General features: G+C 35.5%; 1 long non-coding RNA gene across 1 annotated transcript in view; it reads left to right on the top strand.

Moving 5' to 3' along the window:
- The first annotated feature begins 461 nt into the window (after positions 1-461).
- Positions 462-27,327, top strand: part of LOC113919201 — a 49,884-nt gene continuing 23,018 nt past the window's right edge. The window contains exon 1 of the long non-coding RNA XR_003518888.1: positions 462-620. This is a non-coding gene — a long non-coding RNA (uncharacterized LOC113919201). The remainder of the gene's footprint in view (positions 621-27,327) is intronic.

Below are 27,327 nucleotides of genomic sequence, written 5' to 3'. Positions count from 1 at the left end.
CTAGAAACATCACTGAAATAATTCCTTCAAACATATTGATTCAATCTTGTTTTCAGTATTCTACTACTCTGACTTTCTGGATGTTTCAAGAATGAAGTATCTGGTCTATCCTTTTTGTTTTCTTAAACGAACCCAAGGTGGGCCTCTGCCTTTCCTGAGAGCTTTAGGTAACATACCTGCAGAGTGGCACAAGACAAGAAAGATTTTGAGCCTAGAAACCTCCCAGGTACGTACCTTTTCTGAACTTTGCCAAGAGGCTGAGGACCCTCACCTCCTCACAACTGATGCAAACCAGAAATGTAGCCAGCAGGGGATGCACAGGAACCCTGCATCCCCTAGTGCCGTGGCAGCCTGCTTTGTGCTGTAACCTTTCTCCACAGGCTACGTTGTGAACCTCACAATGACTTCAGAGGAAATTGTTAGCATCACCACTTTTCAGGTGCAGAATCTGAGGAGGAGAGGCAGGCTACTTGCCTCGGGGGACACAGATAGCAAGTGACAGATGCTGGAATTTAAAGGGACTATCACATCTGGCTGCTGCAGTCACATTTAAGGCTCCCCGTCACCACCCCCTGCCCATGGCAGGGTCGGGAGACCTCAGCCTCCAGACTCCACCACAGGTCAGTGTGTGCACACCAGGCCTCACTTTCCTCACGGGCCAAAGGACCAAATGAGATGAGGGGAACGGGCGTGCCTGGAGAGCCCCCACCTCTCCGACGCTGCGGCCCTCGTTGCTGTAGTTCTCCTTGGTTTGGGTCACGTGGGAAGCAGGCTTTTGGCTCCGGTATTGCAACGTGCCCCATCTGAATGGGACCAACCATGCAAGTCTGGTCTATCCCTTTTAAATACTTCTTTGTAAATAGCTTCCCTACCTTTGTGCCACAGTGCCCTATAAAAATCAACAGACAGAAATAGAACTGTGCATGTTTTCTTTGTCTGCCCTGAGCATCATTCACGGAGAAAACTGCCTACCTTCTATGTGGAATTTATGTTAAATTAGTAAGCCCACTCCTCAAGTGAGCCCTCAATATTCCCAGTCTTAAAACCTTATGATCTTCCAGTAAGTGTGGGCTTCTCTGCTTAAAATGTATGTTTGTATCAGTTAAGATTCTCCAGAGAAGGAGAACAACAGCACATATACTTTAAATGTATTTATAGGAGTGAGGGAAGGGGAAGAGAGATATTTAGGAATTGACTGATGCAATTGTAGGGTTTGGCAAATTTGAGATTTTTAAGGCAGGCCAGCAGGCTGGAAATTCAGGTAACAGTTGAGGTTGCAGTCTTGAATCCAACATCCAAAGGCAGGCCATTAAGCTGGAAACTCAAGCAGGAGTTTTATGTTTCAGGTTTGAGACACAATTCCTTCTTCTTCAGGCAAATTTGCTCTTTGGTCTTAAGACCTTCAACTGATTGAATGAGACCCACTCACTTTATGGAGGATAATGAAATTGACCATAAATATTAATCATATCTGTTTACCTTCACGGTGACATTTAACCTAGATTTGACCCAAATTGGGCACCAACCACACTGACATATAAAATTAAGCATCTCAACGTGTCTCTTATTAATTATTAATAATTGCTTTCTTATTCACTCTTACACTTACACACGCACTTATAGTTTATAATTATTGTATGCTTACTCCTATCATAGATATGATATACATGATACAGCTATAAAATCTGGAGGAATATATTAAACTGTAAATGGGGTGTTTTAATGAGAGAGAGAGAGAGAGATGAGAATATGCATGAAACTAAAGACTACCTGGTAACTGTAACATATTCTTAAATTGGGAGCAATATATAGTTAATTGAAAATATATTTAATATTTATATGTTATAGATACATGGCATATAATCTATAACATAATAATGCACAATATAATATATAACAACACAATATATAATATATATATTATTTTCTTTCCCCAAACAGTAATTAATAGGATTTACATTTACATTTTATATTTACATTTCCATCAAAATCAAGGAAATATTTTTTTAGAGCTAGTTAAATAATGATCTAAAATTTACTGAATGCAGCAGCTAAAGTTAGTATGAATAAACAAGGATTATCAATGATTATTTTTAAAAAATATTTAAATGCATTCTGAAACAGCAATCATTAAAAGATGATGTTGATATAATGGAATAAAATGTTTTGAAGAGAAAAAAATTACTAATCCCAGTGCTGAAATTATCTTATGTTTGGAAAGCATAAAAATAAGGTATCTTCACGAGGCTCTTTTTTTTTTAACTTTCCCTTTTAATTAGCTTCAAATTGAAAAAACAAAATTTCATTATAAAGTGGGTTAAATATAGCAGATTTATCATTAAGGGGTACAGATTGAGAGTTGTTTGTTATGCCAATCTAGAGAGTCATACATCTTGGAAACTTTAAATGGCACATTCCACCCCAAATAACTTTTAATTGTTTGACAGGTGTTTATATTTAGAATCTCCTTGTGTATATTCCCATTAGTAATCTTAAACAAATTAACTAAAACTACACCAGTTAAACCATACACACCTTGAAATATCATTGCTGAAATGAGCCACTCTTACTTTTGGGTGTGTGTTTGGTTGAAAGTCTTATGAAGCTCAGTCTTCTGTAGGCCTGGAGATGCTTAGGAAACGCGAGTTCATGAGCAAAAGGAGGGAATCTAAAATGGAACAAGACTGGGCTGGCAGACAGTGAACAGGATACTTGCTCTTGAAATGTGAAGGAAGAAATATACACATTTTACTTGGTTTTATATTCTTACATCACTATTCAGTCACATTGAAGAGAATATTTAATTCTACATTTTACTCTTAATGGCACGATGCATTCATTATTTCTGTTTGTACTGGTATGAGATTTTTGTTGTACAGTTATAAGGTGAGGATAATGTAAAAACCTTTAAAAAGTATGGTCAGTGCTCTTTCCCTAAATAAGAAAAACTTTCCATGTCTGAGGAATAGAGAAGCCAGTAGAATAAGGTTTTCACTCTCATTTTAAAGGAGATGATTATAGAAGCATAATATTGAGCTAGAAGGCGGGAAATCAGACAGATTAATCTCATTACAAAAAGTCAACAGGAAGGAATAAATTACATAAACAAAACATCTGGATTATTGAAGAGAAACTAATTAACATAGGAAGAAAAAATGTGCCTGCCCTCTGAATTAGGAAGGCACATTATAAAGGGTATAATCAGAACACTGAAAATGATTGCCGGCACACTCTTGTAGCATACACATGTTCTCCCTAAGGAGACATATAATTACAACAAATTGTATTCTAAATATGTATCTGTAATTTGGCAGACATGAGTTTTCTTGTGAATTCAAACATTTTTAAGTCACAGAAATGTGTCTTTTAAAAGCTTATTTGGGGAACGATAGCTTAACATTTCAATCATTGACCAAATCACTAAGTAGTTAGTAAAATAAACTATTTAACATTGTTCTTGAGAAGAGATGGAAAGCACTATTTTATACTATAACGATATGTGTTTGAATTTAGAAGTATAAAAACCAGTCACATACTTAAAGAACCCATTCACACGATGACGTGAAGATGACCAAATACTCTCTCATTTTTCTCGTCAGTTGTTAAAGCCAAGAAAAAAAGACCACAGGAAATACATCTATGTTTAAATAAAATTAGGTTTATGAGTCTACTGTAGCAAGGAAAATATACCCTAGAGGAAATGAGGATGTCTCAAGAAAGTTGGAGTACAGAGAGCTCTTCTAGGATTTAGGATTGTGGTAGAGAATTTTAAGGAGGGATTAAGTAAAAGAGAGATGGTTTTCAGTTGGATATTGTCAAGAAATGAGGGCAATACAGTAACTAATTCTTAATAAGTTTTACCTATAAAACAAGAGGCTAAAAGGGTGGCTGTTGAATTTGGTTAGTCAGAAAAGGAGCTATTTCGTTATTTTTGTGGTTACTAAGTGGCCTTCTGTCTGTCATACTGTGAATATGATTCTGATGTAGACTTTTCTGAGTTTCACAGTTTGGTTTCCAACAATGTTATTGTTTGCTAAGAAAAATCCCAATCACCAAAATTTAATTCTGGCTGACTACCTTGTATTTCTGTAAATGTGTCCTAGCTGTTTTGATATTAACATTTACATAAATATTAGAACCAATTTTTCAGTTCCTACTAAATTTAATTAAAATATATTGGTTGTATAGATTAATGTGAACTGACATCTCTACATTATTAATTCCTGAAATTAATAAACATGATATATATCAATAATGGTTAAAAGTTTTCTGTATTGGTATAATTCAACAATGGTTAATAGTCTGTTTTACACATCTTTTGTCAGATTTATTTCTAGATTTTTGATATTTTAATGTCACTGCTCAGCGATATAATAAAGCAGTACATCTAAGTGAGCAACACCAAGATAAAGAAGTAATATGGTACCAAAACATGGAACCACCAAAATATTATTATTTTTTTTTTCAAGTTTTTATTTAAATTCCAATTAGTTAACATATAGTGTAATATTAGTTTCAGGAGTAGAATTTAGTGATTCATCACTTACATATCTTTTTTTTTCTTTTAAGATTATTTATTTATTTATTTGAGAGAGAGAGAGAGAGAGAGAGGCAGAGGGAGAAGCAGACTCTCCAGTGAGCAGGAGCCTGATGTAAGCCTCGATCTTAGGACCCTGAGATCATGACCTGAGCCAAAGGCAGATGCTTAACCGACCGAGCCACCCAGATGCCCCTTACATATCATTTTCATTCATTATCTTATATTTTGTTCTCATATTAAGTAATGCCCTCACATTTATTCATACTTATTTGGTGTTCTCTATACTTTTACCAAAAGAACACACATTGTGTTTTTATGTAGATTTTTTTCTTTTTTTAAAATTTTCATTGCTTTTAGTTTGCAGTTACACTGTATCCATTTTACTCTTGAGGCATAAGTGGATTGTTTTCATTTTGGGGATATTATAAATAATGCTGTTATTGTACTTGATGTGTATTTCTCTGGACATACCTGTGCATGCATATCTGTTGAGTATACAGGCAGGGGTGGGATCTCTCTGCCATTGCAGATGCTTATCTTTATTTCAAGCAGATAACTGGCTGTCCTCACAGGTTGTGTACTTCTACATTCCTCTTTTAACTGTGAGTTTCCCAATTTCTTCACAACTTCCCCAACTCTAGGTCCTGCAGTTGTGGGGGAAGGCATTGATTTAGGTCTCCTTGTTGACTACTAAGATTGAGAGTACTGCTGTATGCTTATTGATCATTTGATTATCTTCTTATGGTGGCATGAAGTTCTCTTTAATTTAGTCAATCTACCAGGCTTTTCATTTACAATTAGTATTTTATTTAAGAAACTCATCTGCTATGAGATAAAATATTCAACTATACCATACACGAAAACTCTATTGCCTTAACTTTTACATTAGGTTTGTAATCTAATGGGCTTAAATTTTTGTGTATGATATAGGGTATAGACAAAATTTCTTTATTTTCCATGTGACTGTCCAATTGACCCACTCTGTTTTTTGAAGATAATGTCATTAACCACTCTTTCCTAATGCATATTTATGTTTATTTTTTCATAAATCAGATATGCAGTCATCTATTTTTGGACTGTATTTTACCCTAATGGTCTTTCTGCCTGTTCTTGTACCAAATCTATACTATCTTATTGGCTAACACTTTATAAGAACTTTTGATATTTAGTTAGATTAGTAATTCCATCTTGTTCTGTATAATTGTCTTGGCTATTCTTTATACTTCACATTGACACATAATTTGTAGAATCTATTGTCCATTTTAACACACAAACACATAAAAAGCCTTCCACGAGGCCCGCCTGGGTGATGCCATTGGTTAAGCATCTGACTCTTGATTTCAGCTCAGGTTGTGATCTCAGGGTTGTGGGGTTGGCTGGCCTTGGTCTCTGCACTGAGCATGGAGTCTGCTTGGGACTCTCATGCCCTCTCCCTCTGTTCCCTCCCCCTACCTCAAATAAATAAATAAATCCCTTTTTTTTAGATTTTATTTATTTATCTGGAAGAGGGAGCACACACAAGTGAGGGGAGGGAGGAGCTGAGGGAGAGGGAGAAGCAGACTCCCCACTGAGCAGGGAGCCTACCTGGGGGCTCCATCCCAGGACCCTGAGGTCATGACATGAGCCGAAGGCAGACACTTAACCGACTGAGCCACTCAGGTGCCCCAATAAATAAGTCTTTAAAAAGAAAAAGAAAAGGACTTCCATGAATATCATTGCATTTCCCTGGTTTTGTAAATCTGTCTAGAACAAGTTAAAGTTTTTGTAACTTGAGTGCTCTAAGCTGTGGGCATGGTATATTCCTCCATTATTTAGATCTTCTTAGAGATCTTTTAATAGTATTTTGAAAATTTCTATGAAAAATCATACACATGTTAAGTTATACTTATTCTTATAATTTGACATGTTTTACTCCTATTTAAAATGGTGTATTTTAAATTTTAGTTTTCTAAATCTTCATTGCTATTGTTTAAAATAAAATTTAGGACCTTCTTAAAACAAATTTCTAGCTCTTTTCCACGTGTCCATCGTATACCTGCAATCAGTCATCCTGGACATTTTTTTAATGGATATGGCAATGGAACACTGTGAAATGAAAAATGCACCAATTAGCAAGTGCTTTACATCAGGCCTCTGATGATGTTACTATTGACAATTTCCTACTGGGCAAAGCAAATCACACAGAAGAGCCCTCCCACTTTCTGAGCCAAGCAGATTTTAAGTATCAGTGCTTGGTGAAATTGATCTACCTGAATTCACTTTCTGGCCACAATTTCTTATGTTTTTCCCATTTGTGGTATATATTAACACCGTAAATATCTCATCAAATCATAGCACTGAACTTGGAGTCTAAGGTCTTGTGATGTACATTTGGTCCAGAGGAAGCACCATGTGTGCTGTTCCTCTTAATCTGGATAGTTATGAATTTAAGAGACCAGTTCTCTGTGTCTCACACACCCAAAATGCAATGGGCAGTAAGGGAGAGGGTCATTTATCAGCACTCCAGTTGAATGGGGGAAAATGGGAGACAGCTATTGTCCCTGGCCCAGAGATGTTCTGTAGTCCAGCAGGAACATTTGGCAAATACCCAAACTATGGGAGCAAGGAATGTTAGTTTGGTTTGGCCTCTTGGAAATGGATTCTCCAGTCTATTTTTCTTCATAACCTTTGCTTCTGTTCTCTGGGAAATCCCTTTTTACCCTTCTTGGCCACTTTTGAATAGAGCAGTGGGTTCTATACTCTTTAAGCAGTGTTCTCAGCATGTTTCCAGCCTGGAGAAATTCAGAGGCTGAAGCTACATTTCTATCTTGAAACTTTTAGTCCTTTTTCATCCAAGGTGGATGAACATTTGCTAATACAGTGCCCGTGAAATGTGTTTCTGATAAATCTGAATTCAGTCTATTCCAAGTGTCAACAGCCACATTCACAAACTTTTAAAGTCGTGCCTCTCCTTATCTATCTATCTAACCATTGCTACTCTTGAGGTGCTGCTGGAGACAATGCCCTCAAGTCTCTAGAAACCCTTTGCCTGGCAGCACGTAGAACTTTAACTTTTCCCATGGTGTTGACAAAGGAACTTACAGCCATGCCTTCAATATGGGCTTTTCCCCCAGATTGTATCTTGCTTTGAGGAGTCTTTTTTTGTTGAAAGGGACTAGAGATAAGAAAATTTTATTTTCCAACCTGGAGAGGTTGGAGCTCTTTTTATTTCTTCTACATGTTACTTGCAATTTCTCCCATTCTCTCTAGTTTTTCTCTTTTCTTCTAGTAATTTATATTCATCTAGTAAAATCCATATACTATGTCAATATTCTTCTCAGAAATATCACTGCTCCAATTTGAAAATTCATTAGGTACATTTTGTTCTATCCTTCAAGGTACCACAAATATCAATCTTATCCTTTTTTTTTTCACAACTCCATCATAGGGTTACACGTTTTCCAGCATTCTGTAACAGTTCTCTCACCACTTTTTTAGTTCCTGTAAGTGGGGCTCTTCACTACTTTGCCAGATTCTGCTAGTGACCTGGTCTCAAAACCCAAAACTCAAAGTTTTTCATTTTTATTTTTTCCAGCAACACCACACTCCTATAATAAATTTCTGCCTGCGATAGCCTATAGCAATCCCCCTCAAAACTCCTTCTCCCCAAAACGTATGTGTTTGTTTCTATGTCAGCAGTTCTCAAATTGTGCTCCAAGGTCTTTTGGAATCCCTAAGTTCCTCTAGGGTCTGGAATGTCAAAATTATTTTTACCATTATTCTAAAATATCACTTTCCCTTTTCACTCACAAATGCTCAGTAGAATTTTTCAGAGGTCACATGAAATGTGATGATATACTTTTTCTAAATGTTAAAGGAATGTTTAACTGTGTATTCTTGTTTTTTCTCATAATTTTCTAAGTGAGTAAGTTCAGAGTATAAATATGGCATTTTCAGAGACTAATTCAGTTTGCCCTCAGTATTTTCTATGTTCAGTATTTTGTGCCTTTATTAAATGTGTTTGGTTATATTTACTATAAACTCTGAAACCTTTTTATGGTCCAAAATTTGGAATTTTTAAATCCCCCAATTTCCCATGTAATACAACATGAATTAAGTATGCTTCCCCTCCCCCCCACTCCTTTGGTCTTGAAATGTTATAGTATTTTAAAACATTTAAAAATATTTAAAATTTACCTAAAACTAATGTTATCTTAAAATTTAATAATCTAATGTTCCAATGCTCTTGATAATCTCAGTCTCTTGTTCAACTTTAGTCCATTCCTGTTTCTATACTATCCTTTGTTCAAGACAACAGGTCCATGGAGAAATACTTCATGTTTCTGAATTCCAGTTCTTCTCAGGGAAAACAACCCAAACCATCCAAAAACAACTTAGTTTTTTTTAATTTATTTTTTTAATTTTTTAAAGATTATTTATTTATTTATTTATTTATTTTTAAAAGATTTTATTTATTTATTTGACAGAGAGAGACACAGCGAGAGAGGGAACACAAGCAGGGAGAGTGGGAGAGGGAGAAGCAGGCTTCTCATGGAGCAGAGAGCCCAATGTGCGGCTTGATCCCAGGACCCTGGGATCCTCACCTGAGCCGAAGGCAGACACTTAATGACTGAGCCACCCAGGCACCCCTAAAAACAACTTAATTTTAATATCCCTTTACCTTAGTCCACCTTTTAAATATGAGATTGAGAAATACTTCATATTGATAATGGATATATTGACAGAAATGTTTTTTGTCACCTATTTTTTTGGGAAAAGCTAAAATCGCCTGAAAGCAATTTTTAGTTAATTATTAAGGCTTTTATAGCTAAAACTTTCAACTTTATTTTCCATTTTCTTTAAGTAGTACCTACTTTTGTATCTTTATGGAATATATACAAAAGATAGAATGGCAAGAAATAGAAATATAAAAGCCAAAATATATTACTCTCCACATGGAAAATGTGTTTGGTTGATTCCATCTATTAAATTTTATCCTAGTATATTTGAAAATGGATAAGACATTATTTGCTTTTAAAATATGCCCATCAAAGATCCTGAGAAGAATAAATCTTTGACTAATGGACACCAAATTAAACATACTTATTATTTCACTATATGCCACTATAATAATGCTGTTAGGTTTTACTTTATGATTTCCGCATAAAAATCTCAAAATACTCTGCAACTCTAAATACAGTATACAAATGACATTGAAGTTTTGTTATATAAATTTTATAAGATTTATGACATGGAAATTACCTGAAAATATTTCTTATTTTTAAAAACTTAATATGTATTTGGGTGTCAGAATTTGCTCATAAAGAATTAGTTTATAGCCAGAGGTCGTTCATGTCAGTTTTCTCTTCAGCTCATTCTTTAATCCATGCCCCTCTCTACTTGTATCTTCTGAGCCAAGTAAATGTGATCTCCCACCTCATCCAGTGGAGTGCCCTGATAACCAGTTTTCCTGAATCTATTCTTACTCTCTTCGAGTCCTTCTCTACATATGAGAGTGATATTTTGAAACTGCAATTTTGTTCATTCCATTGTCTCCATTTCTCAAAATTTTCTTTAAATAATATATATAAATATTAATCAAAATTAGATTGGCCAAATATAACTGTAAGTATAGCAATGTCTAAAAATAAAATATATTTTTTCATAAAATAAATTTTGAAGTAAAACTGTCAGGGCTGATTCATTAACTCTATGGTGTCATCAAGAAACCAGGCTCTTGTTTTTTTACTCTACCATTTTCATTTACTGAGTGCCTTTCACAAAACCACCTCATAATACAAATGACTGATACAGTACCAGCAACTGTATCCATATTCTTGGAAGTTGGTAGAAGAAAATGTGTTCCTCACAGCTGATTCAGATTCTTCTAAGTAGGCTTTCTACATTTTGTACAAATACTTTATCTTACTGTGATTGACTAGAATTTAGTCACATTATTACTTCATGTTGCAAGAGAGGCTGGGTGAAGTCTTTAATCTGTTTTGTTACAATATAAGAAGGGATAATTGGTAAGCAATTAATGATGACCAATACAGTTTCCTTTTTTTTCCCTATAATAAAATTAAAATCTCCACTATGGCTTGTGAAGCCCTATATGCTCTAGATCTTACATCATCTCACACATCATTCCTCTAGTATCTCTCTGTGTTGAAACTGTGTTGGCCTTCCTTCAGATCTCAAAGATGGCACAATAGCTCCTAACACATCATTTTCCATCTATTTCTTTAAAATACTTACCCCCACTTAAAAAAAAAAAATTCTACTTAGCAAACAGCTGAACACATTGCTCAGGAGAGTTCCTTGATACTTCCCCTTACATAATTAACTCTCCTTGTTGGTTATTCCCAAGGCATGCATTTTCTTTTTAACACATTTTATTTTAATTACCTATACATAATTTTTATGATTATTTGATCAAAGAGGTATTGATTGTTATCAGAGCAAAAATTATATTTTTTGGTCATAATTGTTTATCTGGGGTTAATTAGATTGGTTGTACTTCAGAAATCTGATAACTAATTGATTGGATGAAAGGCTGAGAAAACAAACAGAGCTTGATATAATATTAACAGAGTGAGTTACTATTTTTTGGCAGATTATATTTTTTTAAGGTTAATAGGCCTGTTTTCCTAATAATGGAGAAAGACTATTGTTATTTTACTCTTCTCAAATCCTAATGGAATTACCAAAAAAATAAAAATAAAATAAAAAAATAAAACTTTTATATTCTATGAAAGATACCTGACAAGCACTTTGTATCCTTTTATTTAAATTCAATTAGCCAACATATAATACATAATTAGTCTCAGATGTAGAGTTCAATAATTCATCAGTTGCCTATGACACCCAATGCTCATCACATCACACGCCCTCCTTAATGCCTGTCACCCAATTACCCCATCCTACCACCCACTTCCCATCCAGCAACCCTCAGTTTGTTTCCTATAGTTAAAAGTCACTCATGGTTTGTCTCCCTCTCTGATGACTTCCCATTCAGTTTTCCCTCCCTTCCCCTATGATTCTCTACACTATTTCTTTATAACCATATGATAACTGTCTTTTCCTGATTGACTTATTTTGCTCATCAATATACCCTCCAATTCCATCCATGTCAATGTAAATGGTAAGTATTCATCCTTCCTGGTGGCCGAGTTATATTCCATTGTGTGTGTGTATATATATATATATATATATATATATATATATATATATATATATATATATCACATCTTCTTCATACATTCATCTGTCGATGGACATCTTGGCTCTTTCCACACTTTGGCTATTGTGGACAATGCTGCTATGAACACTGGGGGTGCAGGTGCCTCTTCGGATCAATACATTTGTACCTTTGGGGTAAATACTTAATAGTACAATTGTTGCATCATAGGGTATCTCTACTTTTAACTTCTTGAGGAACCTTCACACTGTTTTCCAGAGTGGCTACACTAGCTTGCATTCCTACCAACAGTGTGAGAGGGTTCCCCTTTCTCCACATCATCACCAACATTTGTTGTTTCCTGACTTGTTAATTTTAGCCATTCTGACTGGTGTGAGGTGGTATCTCATTGTGGTTTTGATTTGTATTTCCCTGATGCCAAGTAATGTGGAGCATTTTTTGATGTGTCTATTGACCATTTGTATGTCTTCTTTGGAGAAATGTCTGTTCATGTCTTCTGCCCATTTCTTGATTGGATTATTTGTTCTTTGGATATTGAGTTTGATAAGTTCTTTATAGATCTTGGATACCAGCCCTTTACCTGATATGTCATTTTCAAATATCTTCTCCCATTTCATAGGTTGCCTTTTAGTTTTGTTGACCATTTGCTTTGCTCTGTAGAAGCTTTTTATCTTGAGGAGGTCCCAATAGTTCACTTTTGCTTTTGTTTCCCTTGCCTTGGAGACTTGTCTAATAAGAAGTTGCTGTGTCCCAAGTGGAGGACGTTGCTCCCTGTGTTCTCTTCTAGGATTTTGATGGATTCCTGTCTCACATTTAGGTCTTTCATTCATTTTAAGTTTATCTTTGTTTATTATGTAAGAAAATGGCCCAGTTTCTTTTTTCAACATTCCTCCTGCTATCTGGGGTCTTTTCTGGTTCCATACAAATTTTAGGATTATTTGTTCCAACTCTGTGAAAAATATCATTGGTATTTTGATAAAGATTGCGTTGAATGTATAGATTTCTATAGGTAGCATAACCATTTTAACAACATTTATTCTTCCATTCCATAAGCATGGAATGTTTTTCCATTTCTTTGTATTTTCCTCAATTTCTTTCATAAGAATTCTGTAGTTTTTATAGTAGAGATCCTCTACCTCTTTGGTTAGGTTTATTCCTAGGTATCTTATGGTTTTGGGCACAATTGTAAATGGGATCGATTCCTTAATTTCTCTTTCTCTTTATTGTTAGTGTAAAGAAATGCAACTGATTTCTGTGCATTGATTTTATATCCTGCCACATTGCTGAATTCTTGTATGAGTTCTAGGAATTTTGAGGTGGTGTCTTTTGGCTTTTCCACATAGAATATCATGTCATCTCTTTAAAAAAAAGGGGGGGTGCCTGGGTGGCTCAATAGTTAAGCATCTGCCTTTGGCTCAGGTCATGATCCCAGGGTCCTGGGATCGAGCCCCACATCAGGCTCCCTGCTTGGCAGGAGGCCCACTTCTCCCTCTCCCACTCCCCCTGCTTGTGTTCCCTCTCTCACTGTCTCTCTGTCAAATAAATAAATAAAATCTTAAAAAAAAAGAATATCATGTCATCTGTGAAGAGTGAGTTTGACTTCTTTGCCAATTTGAAGGCCTTTATTTCTTTTTGTTGTCTGATTGCTGAAGCTAGGATTTCTAGGATTATGTTGAACAATAGCGGTGAGAGTGGGCATCCTGACCTTAGGGGAAAAAGGTCCTTGAGAATGATATTCACTGTAGGCTTTTCATAGATGGCTTTTATGATATTGAGGTATGTTCCCTTTAGCCCTACACTGTGGAGAGATAATCAAGAAAGGATGCTGTACTTTGTCAAATGCTTTTTCTGCATCAATTGAGAGAATCATATGGTTCTTTTTTTAAATTTCTTTTGTTATGTTAATCACCATACATTACATCATTAGTTCTTGAGAATCATATGGTTCTTATCCTTTCTTTTATTAATGTGATGTATCAGGCTGATTAATTTGCAAATGTTGAGCTGCCATTGCAGCCCAGGAACAAATCCCACTTGGACTTGGTGAAAATCTTTTTAATGTACTGTTGGATCCTATTGGCTAAGATGTTAGTGAGAATTTTGGCATCCATGTTCATCAGGGATATTGGCCTGTAAGTCTCCTTCTTGGTGGGGTTTTTGATTTTGGGATCAAGGTAATGCTGGCCTCATAGAATGAGTTTGGAAGTTTTCCTTCCATTTCTATTTTTTGAAAAGCTTCAGAAATTCTTATTTAAATGTTTGGTACAATTCCCCTGGGAAGCCATCCAACCCTGGACTCTTGTTTGTCGGGAGATTTTAATTACTGCTTCAATTTCCTTGCTGGTTATGGGTCCATTCAGGTTTTCTATTTCTTCCTGGTTCAGTTTTGATAGTTTACACGTATCCAGGAATGCATCTATTTCTTTAAGATTGCCTAATTTGTTGGCATATAATTGCTCATAATATGTTCTCATAATTGTTTTTATTTCTTCAGTGTTGGTTGCAATCTCTCCTTTTCATTCATGATTTTGTTAATTTGGGTCCTTTCTCTCTCTCTCTCTCTCTCTTTTTTGATAAGTCTGGCTAGTAGTTTATTGATCTTATTAATTTTTTCAAAGAACCAGCTTCTAGTTTCATTGATCTGTTCTTTGGGCTCTCTCTTCACTTACAGGATCCTCTTTAATATTTCTTGCAGGCCTAGTGTAGCAGTCACAAACTCTTTTAGTTTCTGTTTGTCCTGTGCTCTTTATCTCTCCTTCCATTCTGAATGACAGCCTTGCTGAATAAAGTATTCTTGGTTGCATATTTTTCCTATTTAATACACTGAATATATCATACCAGCCTTTTCTGGCCTCCCAGGATAGGTCTGGTGCTTCCTGCCAGTCTAATGTTCTTACCCCTGTAGGTTAGGAACCTCTTGTCTTGAGCTGCTTTTAGAATTTTCTCTTTATATCTGAAATTTGCAACCTTCACTATTATATGTCAGGGTTTTGATGGATATTTGTTGATTTTGTGGACTTGAATGCCTGTTTACTTCTCCAGATTAGGGAAGTTCTCATCTACGATTTGCTCTAATATACCTTCTGTCCCTCTCTCTCTTTCTTCTTCCTCTGGGACCCCAATAATTCTAATATTGTTTTGCTTTATGTTGTCACTGATTTCTCGAAGCCTCCCCTCATGGTCCATTAGTTGTTTTTCTCTCTTTTCCTCAGCTTCCTTCCTTTCCATCAACTTGTCTTCTATGTCACTTATTCTCTTCTGCCTCATTTACTCTTGCTGTTACAGTATCCATCTTAGAGTGCATCTCAGTGAAAGCATGTTTAATTTCACCCTAATTAGATTTTATGTCTGCACTAAGAGATTCTCTGGTGTATTTTATGTTTTTCTGAATCCCAGCTAGTAACTTTATAGTTGTTATCCTGAATTACAGCTCTGACATTTTACTTATAACTGTATCAATTAGATCTATGGCACAGAGTATTACCTCTTGTTCTTTCCTTTGTTGTGAATTCCTCCTTCTAGTCATTTTGCCCGGAGAATAATAGATGAATGAGAGAACAAAATCAAAAATATCAACCATGACCCAAGCAAAATACACACTAGACAAATCTGAAGAGGTCAGAAACCAAAAAAGAAATGAAGAAGAAAAAAAGCGGGGGGGGGGGAGAGAATTTTGTCCCAGGTGGACAAAACAGGATGACCCACTTGGTCCTGGGTGTATTTTCATCTGTTTGGTAGAAGACAATAAATCCCAGAATTGTAAAGAAAGCAAAACTTATATATATATATATATATATATATATATATATATATATATACAAAAATAAAATTGAATACAGTGAAAGGAAGCCAACAATATATCAAAAAGTGTAAATGTAAATATTAAAGTTAAAAAAAGCCTTAAAAACAAAGAGTTGATAAAATAAAATACTAATTGAAAAGGGGGAAAAAAAGAAAAAATAAAAGGAAAATTTTAACTGAAAGATAGAAAATCATGAGAAAAAACCTTTAATTTTATATACTATTTTCCCCTAGCGCAGGAGGTTTTCAGTTCTGTGTACTCAGTAAACTTTGTATTCCCCTGATATTCCAGCTGGTATTCTGGCTCAGGAGCCTGCTGTGCTGATTCTCAGGTGTCTTTACCTGGGTGGAGTTGAACCACCCTTTGCCAGGGAGCCGGGCTCAGTGTAAGCTGCTTTGGGTTGTACTATGTGGCTTTTGTTCCCTGAAGGCTTTCTCTGCCACTTTAGAGGATGAAAATAAACATGGCCACACCCTGATCTCCAGCCCCAGAGCTCAAAGATCACAGGCCCCTCACTTCAGTAAACCCTCGGGGAAAAGCAGTCTTCACTTTTGTGTGCACCAAACTCCGCAGACGCCTGCGGTGTGCACCTGAGCTGATCCTCCCAGGGGAGGGAGGAGGGTCACTGTGGACCTGCTGCTTGCAGGGCCCTGCAGGGAGACGGTCGCCTGGTCATGTCCACACCCTCACTGCCCTTCCCAGGGGAAGGATGAGGGTTGCCGCGTTTTTGCCCTTTGCGGGGTCCCCATACTGAAAGAGGATGCCTGATTGTGCTGGGGTTTCAAAGTTTATGGCAAACCGAGGTGAGAGCCCACTCCCTGGCTCACTGACCCTAACTGGGTTCCCTGCTCCAATGCTTGGGACCTCTGCTGGCTCAAGCACCCCCCCATTCTTTCTGTGACCCTGGGGATCCTGAGACCACACTCTCTCACCTAGAATTCTGTTCCACTTCACCACCTGAGCACCTCTGAAGCAGGGATGTCTCTCCGTGGAGCAGACTTCTAAAGGTTCCAGTTTTGCACTCCAGGGTTATATCACTTTCCCACAGCTGGCTAACAGAGGCTCCCTCCCCCCACCATTTATCTTTTGACATATCCACTCCGATTCCCTTCTCTGCACCTTCTACCTTGCAAAAAGTGGTTGCTTTTCTATTTGTAGAATTCCAGCAATTCTTTGCTTACATCTAAGGTTGAATTCACAGGTTTTCAGAATGATTTGATAATTATCTAGCTAAATTCAAGGGACCAGATGAAACAAGGTCCCCTACTCTTCTGCCATCTTGCCTCTCTCTCCTAACAGACACTTAAAAGTGTGAATCAAAATGAGGGAAACTGTCAAAAGAAGTAGAAGCAGTATCCTTCCTTGAATACTGAATGTTAAAGGTTTTGGGAAAATAAGCAGCTAGACATTTTTAAAGATAGGGAATAATCATAAAAAAAAACAACTCACATTTTTTTGTATAGTAAATTTTTAAAATGAATACCAATGAAAACAATTTTAAAATTTGAATTATAAAAAGGGAACACATGAAGATTTCAGACAAATACCTTATGGTTTAAAAAAATACAGATGATATCTTTAAAAAATACCTTAAAATGAGTTAAATGTGCTGATGAAGACTTAAAAATCCACAATGGTAATGACAACAAAAGAAATATAAATAAATAGAAATCAGTAAAATAAACAGAAGAGAAAAATCAAAATGTTGCAGAGATTAAAAACATGAAGTCTAGCAACATATTTATCTTTTAAAAGAAAATTCAGTAAATGTTTAGAAATTTTGGCAAATGACATAAAATAAAACATAAAATAAAAGCAATTAAATTGTTTGAAAGAATATGCATAGTAAGGATTCAGACTTGGAAAACCTAACTACAAAATAATTAGTAAAAGAGAAGGCTAAAAAGAAAAAGAAAGTGGAAAAAAGATAAGAATAACTAAAACACAAAATTTCTCTAAGATATAATATCAAATGTGTCTCAAAAGAAAAAAGACTTTAATCTTGTGATGAAAAGGGCACAGCAACCATGGATAAATTTTAGACTGAATGATTCAAACAAATCCTATTATGTTAGAAAACCTCATGTGTACAAGATGACTTGACCATTTTCCTGTTGTTCTATTCTACCAACTGCAAATCATCTAATGACAAACTCTCAGAGGATGAAGAGCTGCTTGTTCAGGAAGGCAGGGCCGAAATGTTCAAACTAGGTTATTTCCACTACTTCTACTCCTGCTGTCACACCCCAAATGATTACATGTTTGTCAAAACAACAAATCCCCAGATATTGGGGCAAATAGCATCTGGGGCATCTAAGACTCATAGATTGGTTATCTGTAGAAATTCTGATAGACAGTTAAATGTGGAGACAAGGACAGTGATAAATAGGTTACACATTAGAACCCCAGGAGCACAACATCCTGACATTGTGGCTTCCAAGATCCTGGGGCTAACAGACCAAAGGCCATAGGTGCAGAACATGCACTCTTCTCTTCCATCTCTGCCCCAGGGTAACCCCTAGACTCATTATAATGTATGTGCATTGTGGTTATAGCCTCCACCCTAATGGGAAAGGGTGCTATGATGGTTCTGCACAAACCTTGTAGGGTCAAAAACTTCCCCTCTCAACCTGTGGGAGGAGTCCCCCAAATGATTGGAAGTAGCCTCCATTAGAGACCACCCTACTATACAACACAGTTCCTCCTGGCCCAGAAAGACCCAATAAATATCCTATCCCAAAACAACCTAGGGGTTGGAACCTGCCCACTCCTCTAGAGAGTGCACTATGTTTTTGTTTGTTTGTTTTGCTTTTTAAAAAAGATTTTATTTAATCATTTGGCTGACAGAGAGAGGGAGAGAGAGAGAGCACAAGCAGGGGGAGCAGCAGGCAGAGGGAAAGGGAGAAGCAGGTTTTCCGCTGAGCAGGGATCCTGATGCAAGGCTTCATGAGGGGTTTGATGCGGGGCTGGATCCCAGGGTCCTGAGATCATGACCTGAGCCAAAGGCAGATCCTTAACCAACAGAGCCAACCAGGTGCCCCTAGAGAGTGTACTACTGTTTTAATAAGTTTGTCAGTTTGCACCACTCTCTAATTCTTTATTGTGTTGGTATCAAGAGCTGAGACACAATGTTTTCATGCTGACAATCCTTTGTCCCACATTGTGCCATAATTATTTTGTACTAATGAATTTGGAAGCACAGAATAAGACAGGATATTTTGCCACTCTGGGTTAAATGAGATGGACTTGTATTAACAACCCTACAGTAAAGGCCAGCCTGCAGAAAATGTTGAAGAGAAAACTTGGTCACCTGAATCATGGAGTGAATCATAGAGTCACCATCCCATAAAGGGTATCTTCTGGTCTATACCTAGGCTTCTAGTTTCAAAGGGGAACTAAAAATATAACATCATATTTACCCAGGGTTCTAATATAAAGGATTACAAATACAGAAAGGCTTTTACTTTGTGCCTTAAGAAAGAACTGATGCTTTGAAGAATGGTATACAACAAAGCCATAAACAAAAGGAAGAAAGGAAAAATGAGAGAAGAAAGGAAGGAACAAAGCAAGAAAAAATTTAAAAAAGCACAGGGAGGGAAAGAAAGAAAGAGGAAAGAAGGAAGGAAGGGGAAAGAAAGAAAGAAAGGAGAGAGAGAGAAAGAAAGAAGAAAGAAAAAAGAAAGAAAGAAAGAAAGAAAGAAAGAAAGAAAGAAAGAAAGAAAGAAAGAAAGAAAGAAAGAAAAAGAAAGAAAGAAAGAAAGAAAGAAAGAAAGAAAGAAAGAAAGAAAGAAAGAAAGAAAGAAAGAAAGAAAGAAAGAAAGAAAGAAAGAAAGAAAGAAAGAAAGAAAGAAAGAGAAAGAAAGAAAGAAAAGAAAAAGGGAGGGAGGGAAGGGAAGGAAAGGAAGTAAGGAGGGAGGGAGAGAAAAAAACTAAACATGGAATTACATCTTAATTAGATTTGTGAAAGCCCCCAGGAAACATTTGAGGTTAAGATGTATGTTATCTTGTTTTTATATGAGATTAGTGAAGTATATTTTTGTTATGACTATCAATGTAAGCAGTAATCAGTAAAGGAGAAGATAACTATGCAATAGTTTATAAATTAGCATGGGTAAATAGGATTGAGTAATAACTTCCTCAAAAATGACAAAATAAGGAACTTGAATAAAATTTGATCAACCTACCAAAAAATAAAAAGAAATCATGAAATAGAATTTACAGTAAACCAAATTATATTAGAAACATATACTTTTTAACTAGAATTAGAAAAAATGTGAGAGGAATGGGTTTTTACAGAGATAGATTGTACTAACATGCAAAACTTGGTTATATAATTTTATTTAAAAACTTAGAAAGAGGGATAGGTAAAAAATAAGCAGAGTTACTAGAAAATGTAACTAAAAAGAAAAGGAAACACATAACAATTAAGTAAATAATTGATGTTTTCAAGGTAAAATTTACTTACAAAAAATAAACCTAAGGAAGACACATGTAATATAAAGATAAGAAGGGTATTATAGGAAGAAGATACATCAAATATAAAACGGTATGCATGCACCAACACACATAGAAAATAATTAAATAAAGTTCCTTAGAAATGGAAGAACTTCTAGAATTATAAAATTATAAGAGGATGTTTAATCAATTTCAGTATCACAAAGTTGTGATAAAATGAAAAAATAAAGAAGAGACTTAATGCTTTGATTGATATGGAGATTTAGTAGGTATTCAGAGTATACTGTTTTGTAAACAGTATGCATTTTTCACACATACATAGAACACTTTAACTAAAACTGAGCTTGTTACACAGACATAAAGGAAACAATGTAAAGAAGGAGCCTATTTGACAGTGCCTACTAATTCAACCCGAGCATATGAAACTACCACAGAGCAGATACTATCCTAGCCATTGAATGTATTAAATGCTAATACTTGCAACAATTCTATGAGACAGGGACTCTGATCCCCATTCATGAATTAGAGAGCTGAGAGAGGTTCAGTGGCCTACCTACGCACACGCAGTCTGCCAGTGGTAAAACTACAGCTCAGAGCTAAGTAGTTATACTCCAAAGACTTTACTCTAACCCCTATGTTAAACTGAATAGTAAGAGGCTGGGCTATGTCTGCATATTTTCTTCTGGGATTACTATAACAAATCATTTTTTTGTGAGAGCATGTTACTCTTCAGTAAAACTCTTGTCCTCCTTTTCTTACTGGGTGCACAGGTAGAATGCACCTTTTCAGTCTCTTTTGCATAAGTTGTGCCATTGTTCTTTTATTTCCCCAATGAGTTGTATCATTTTGATTGAATTCTGGCTAATGGAATGTGAGTGGAAGTAGTTGTGTCAATTTCAGGTCAATCATGACTACCTCCCACTTGGCCCTCACCTGCTTTGAACACTTGCTGACTTCAAGAATCCCAAGGATCTACCAGAGATCAGCCCTGGATTGAAGGATTCTAGTCCCAGAAGGATTGCATAGTGCAGGGCCTTAGGGCACTTTGACTTCTTCTAAAAAATAAATATTTATTGTGTTAAGTCACTGAAATTTGGGAGTATTGCTAATTGTGATAGCAGTTAGCTTCCCATAACAAATACAATCTCCCTGAGGTATTTTATTCTAGTGAAATTCCTTCCATATGGAAGGACATTTTAAGAACGGAAAATTATGTTCTCTTCAAACATTCTACAGCTTTTTCTAATCCAAGCCTACTGAACTTAATCATTTTAGACATGATCAACCAGCAACGTGGCTGTCTTCCTCAGAGGAATCCAGCAATCTATTAGAGAGTCATTTAAGATATGTTCAAGAAGAGGTTTGTCAATATCACCCACTGCTCCTCTATGTTTCGTCCTAAGACTACCTATGACTAATACAAATGCTTCTGAAATTATATTAGAATAATGTGATAGCTAGCATTTTTTTCTCCAAGTCATTGTATGTCCAAAGTCAAAATTTTACATCTTTCAATTTCCCATCCAAAATTTTTTAAACCACTTTGTCCAGTATAGTCTAGCAAAGGATCTGCAAAACATCAAATTATAATGTTAAAATATTCCAGTAATAACATGTCAACCACAGGATACTTTATTTTTTAAAAAATCAAATTCCTAATCAAATTCCTGGGGAAAAGAGTCTAAAAACTCAATTATCTTGCAGATGAAAATATAATAATGTCAAACATGAAGGAATTAAAATCTGAAACCAATGCTTAACCATATTTGAGTTAAAAAGGATAAAGAAATTTGAGTGCATTATAATTTTACCTTCTGCTTGGCCTTATCTTTTAAAAAAGTTCTTGTCAACTAGGAGGAATCAAGTCTTTCAGAAGTTGCTTCTGGGCTATTTCCTCTGGGAATACATATAGTTCTCTCTAAATCTTAGCAGTTGACTTATTTTAGTTAAAAGTGTCTGATAAGTCTTTTTTTTTTTTAAGATTCCATTTATTTATTTGACAGAGAAGAGAGCACAAGCTGGGGGGAACAGTAGAGGATGAGGGAGAAGCAGGCTCCCCACCAAGCAGGGAGCCCGATGTGGGGCTCGATCCCAGGATCTTGGGATCATGACCTGAGCTGAAGGCAGACACTTAACCATCTGAGCCACCCAGGCACCCCAAAAGTGTCTGATAAGTCTTATGTTTTAAAGAGCTCAGAGAATTAATAAGACACACTTGATTTTTTCAGCTCTAACACCAATGTAGAAAATAAGTCAGTTTGCAACCCCTACTGCAGTAATCCAAAGTAAACACTTCCAGTCCAAAAAAAAAAAAAAAAAAGTTAACCCAGAATTCCAACCTAGTGTTAACCCAATAGGTTCCAATGACTCAGACTCTGAAAGGAGAAGGCAGACCAGGGGGGAAAAAAGTCAGGATTTGCCAGTGTGAACTCAAAGTCAACTAGCAGAAATCTCTAAGAAAGTACTTAATTTTGATATTACAGATTTTTAAACAGTGGGGTGTGGATGCATGCTCTATATGTATGCCCTCTCTTCCCTCAGAGGCTAGAGACATTGCCATTTTCTCCCAAGTTTTAGAAATGAATAATAATAGTTGTTCCAGTCAAAATATTTTCTTTGAGTGGTTTTTATTTCCATTAAGTATATTAAAATTCTTTTTTTTTATTTCCTCTTTGTACTCCATGTTTTTGCAATCCCCATTATAAATTGTGGGCTTTCGATAACGGCATCATTTCTACACCTAACTGTGAAACATATGTGTTTATTCCTGTGCTATAGTGGTTTCCTCCTCTCTCTGGCCAGGAGTTTGGCTAGCATTAAGATTACCTTTATGTTGTAGATGCCAAACAATACAGAGAGCATAGCCTGTTACTGTTGAGTCTGTGAATTCAGTTAGCTTCATCCAAATTTCCCTTCTTGGCCCAAACACAATGGAATTTGAACAACCAAAGATGCCTACGTAGGCTCACAATAAAATTTTCAATAATTTCCCTGTGTTCTTTAGCATAGAAAATTCAGCTGTTTTGAAGTTTAAAGGCAACAATTATGTCCTGCCAACTCATACCTAAAATGACCTGAGTCAGGCTGAACCTCATCTACAATATTAAGCCAAATTTTTTCCACGTAGTTCAGGGTCAGCAGCCTGAGAGCTAGATAATCTATGTCTGCTCAAAATTCATGCTTGTTAAAAATACTTGTCTTTGCTGAGGTTAATGCCATTGACTTTTGCATCTTAGGTTTTTGCAACCCAAACTTCTGTGGTTTGCTTGCTGGACACTGACCATTCTGCATTTCTGAGGCTTCCATATGGCCAATTTTTGACTAGTTCCACATGGTTTTTGCCTTGGATGTCTTCCTCAGTTCTTTCATTGTTGGCCAGAAGTGAACACTGGGTGTGGGTTTGGTGCCCCTAATCTGCCCTGCATAAGTTGTTCAAGATTCAATTGTGTATGTGTGTGTGTGTGTTTGTGTGTGTGTATCACACATTCATATATCTATATCTGTGTCTATCTATCATCTATCTATCATCTATCTATATTCCTATTTTACAGGTGAAAATGTAAAATTCCTAGATGTTCACTAATGTCCTCAATATCCACAGCCGGTAACTAGAGAAGCTTGCAGACTTAAATCTATGTCTCTTTTATTCCAAAGGTCATGATCTTTCCACTCTCCAACTTTTGATCAGAAAATCCAGAAATAGGCATGTCAATACCTATATGCTAGAAAATTTTAGACCAGGTATATTTAAAATGAAAAATAAGGATTAGTATAATAAACCCACATTAACCATCAACACCTCTAAAATTAGGAACATACTATCAGTCTTATTTAATTGCCATCTAACTCAGTCCTTCAATCTAGATTTTAAAGAAAATCAAAGATGTCATATTATTTTTACCCAGTATCCTTTTTTAGGTATTCCTAAAATAACTAATGTTTTAATGCAACCATGATAGTATTATAAAACAGAGAAGTAATTAACAATAATCTCTTAATATTTAGCCGATGATGAAATTTCCTTGATTATTACATAACCACTTCTTAGTATATTACTTGTCAACAATTCCTTTGTTAATTAGCTTTGGGATGCCAGAGTTCCTCTATACTCTGTTGTACCTTCTCTCTTCGAGTTTCCATTCATTCTTGTAGCTTGAATAGTCACATAAACTAAATTTATTTCATTATTTCCATATTAATGAAGGAAAAATACAAGGGTAATATAAAGAATTACCACTTCTATTTTTCTTTTATCCAGTATTCCATTTCATAATGATCCATTATTCATGAAAGATTATTTTTAACATAAGATAGATAAAAATGCATCTTTATGCAGTCATTGATTCCCAATATGTACTTATGATTATACCTATTTTTACATTAAATTGTTGAAATAGTAGTATATCAAGAGGTTCAACATCTTGTAGATTAAGATATAAGAACAACAAAAAGAGTCACTAAAACGGTACTTTTTATCTTGGTACTGTTTAGTATTGCAACCAAAATGTCGATAGATGTTCATACTCACATTTGAAATTGTCCTACTTGTGTAAAAAATATATTTTAAATGGCCATAGTGTAGCTAGAAATGTTAGAGTAAAAGAAAAAAACATTAGTCAGCTTCCATGTAATATTTTAGGAATAAGAAAGAATGAAATAAAATAGAAATATGGATTAAAATTACAAGTGTTAAAGATAACTGAATTTATCCATGTGACTCGATGAAAATACCAACTTGAGACATAGAACTAGATAAGAAAGATGAAAAAAATAATCCCAGCTGCACTGTAACCATCAAGATTGAGCAGTATTCTACCTTATAATTGAGTCTCAGTGGCACAATTCTTACATAGTTCACTATGACTGTTCCAATAAGCCCCTGTTAAAGTTAACAGACTTGAACTGCACTGAAAATTCATCACCTAAAGGTGAGCTTTGGCTTAGTAGAATGGAACAAAGGAAATTTTTCTGTAGAAAGGGGATACTCAATTCTAAAAATTACACTTAATCAGGATTTTAATGTCAGTATATGGCCTAGAATGTGTTCTAAAGAAAATTAGTGTATCAGTAAAACTAAAATATAGTCCCAAGCATCTGGATATTCAGAAGTCATTTGGGGCTTTATATTTATAATACATAAATCATACAACATAAGCCTATATAAAGGAGTATTTAAATGTGAGTGTGTGTACATACATACATTTAATTCATTTTCCAGTAGATCAGGTACTATGAGAAATTTATAGTAATGTTGATAAATTTGTGTTTCTATGATAAAATTTTTTAACCTAATATTCTCTCAGCTAAACTTAGTACTTAAAATTGAACAGAACTAAGCATTAGAATAAAATCTGGAACCTGAAAATTTTAACCATACTCAAAACATTGCAAAAAAATTTATTGACTGCATTCGATTAAAGATAAGACTATTAAAAAGATTCAGAAAATAGAGTTTAAATGAGGGCAACCTGAAAAGGTACGATGGCCAACAGACACATGAAAAGATGCTCACCATCACTCATCCTCAAGGAAATGCAAATCAAAACCACAATGTGGTATCACTTCACACCTGTCAGGGTGGCTAAAATCAAAAAGACAAGAAATATTAAGTGCTGGGGAGAGTGTGGAGAAAAAGAAGCTCTCATACACTGTGGGTAGGAATGTAAAATGGTGTAGCCACTCTGGAAAACAGTATGAAGTCTTCTCAAAAATTTAATAATAGAAATGCCATCTGATCCCGCAATTCCACTGCTGGGTATTTACCCGAAGAAAACGAAAACACTGATTGGAAATATACATGTAACCTTATGTTCATTGCAGCCTTATTTACAGTAGCAAAGATATGGAAGCAACCTAGATGTCCATCAATAGGATGAATGGATAAGGAAGATGTGAATATATAAAATATACACTCACATATATGCAATGGAATATTACAAAGAATGAATTAGGGGCACCTGGGTGGCTCAGTCATTAAGCAGCTGCCTTCGGCTCAGGTCACGATCCCAGAGTCCTGGGATCGAACCCCACATGGGCTCCTTGCTCAGCGGGGAGACTTCCCTTTGCTCCTCCCCCTACTCGTGCTCTCTTATTTACTTTCTCTCTCTCAAATAAGTAAATAAAAAGTTTTTTTAAAAAAAGAACAAAATATTGCCATTTGTGACAATATGGATGGACCTAAAGTGTATAACTAGGTGAAAAAATTAGGCGGAGAAAGACAAATACTGTGTGATTTTACTTATATGCAGAAACTGAAAACAAAACAAAACAAAACAAAAACACACTCAAACTTACAGATACAGAGAACTGGTGGTGGTTAGAGGGGAGGAACTTGGGGGTGGGTGGGTGAAATAGGTGAAAGCAGTTAAGAGGTACAAACTTTTAGTTATAAAATAACTAAATCACAATATGTAAAGTACAACATTAGGGATTATAGTCAATAATATTGTAATAACTGTGTATGGTAACAGATGGCAAACATTTATCATGGGGAGCAATCATGTATATAGATGTTGAATCACTATGTTGTACACCTGAAATTAATGTAATATTATATTTCACATACATATACTTCAGTTAAAAGTTTAGAGCAATTTAGAAAAATAGAAATGAAAAATAAAAGCAAGAAAAGAAATCAAAGGAAAATGTGAAAGAAAAAGGAATAGGTGAAACTTGACCCAGAGTGTCTGTCTCTTCATGAGACTGATTAAAAATAATTTTAAAATCCTTAAGTATAACTAAAGTTCTTTCCCTTCCTACTCTACAGCAGTATCCATGCCATGCATTTGTTAATAGCTATGCAGTCACGGAATGCAGCAGGTAGATATGGAACTAAGGAAATGTAGCCCTAGTTTGGAAGGCTGAATCTTGGGCTTAGACCCCAAAGAAAGGAAAGTTACTGATACCATCTAGAAAATGCATCTAGCTACTGAAGGCCTGTTATTCTCATTGCTATAATTGAAAATAGGATTATCAGTTTTGAGGGCCAAAATCTGTTTAATTGTCTATCTAGAAATATTCAGTCTCTCAGAGGTCAAACAAAGAAGGAATAATGTATATGAAAGAAAACCAATATATTGATATGCAGTGATAGAATGAATGATGGTAAAAAATTATATCCATTTTTCAAAAATCTCCTACACCGCATAGAATGTTTATAACAGGCTCTCAATCTTTCATTGGGGAATTAAAATAAACCACAGTTGTCAAGTATATCAATTTTATATCTGTGCCTATTGCCCCATAAATGTCTCATCTACTGTAACATTCAAATGGAACTAAAATTATCGTTAAAATTTTGACTGTTGAGAATGAACTCATAGCCCAGAGAATCAGATGAAGTTCAACATA

This window comes from Zalophus californianus, chromosome 3 (assembly GCF_009762305.2).
Source record: "Zalophus californianus isolate mZalCal1 chromosome 3, mZalCal1.pri.v2, whole genome shotgun sequence".
NCBI lineage: Eukaryota > Metazoa > Chordata > Mammalia > Carnivora > Otariidae > Zalophus > Zalophus californianus.
This window is presented reverse-complemented; position numbering and strand designations above follow the sequence as displayed.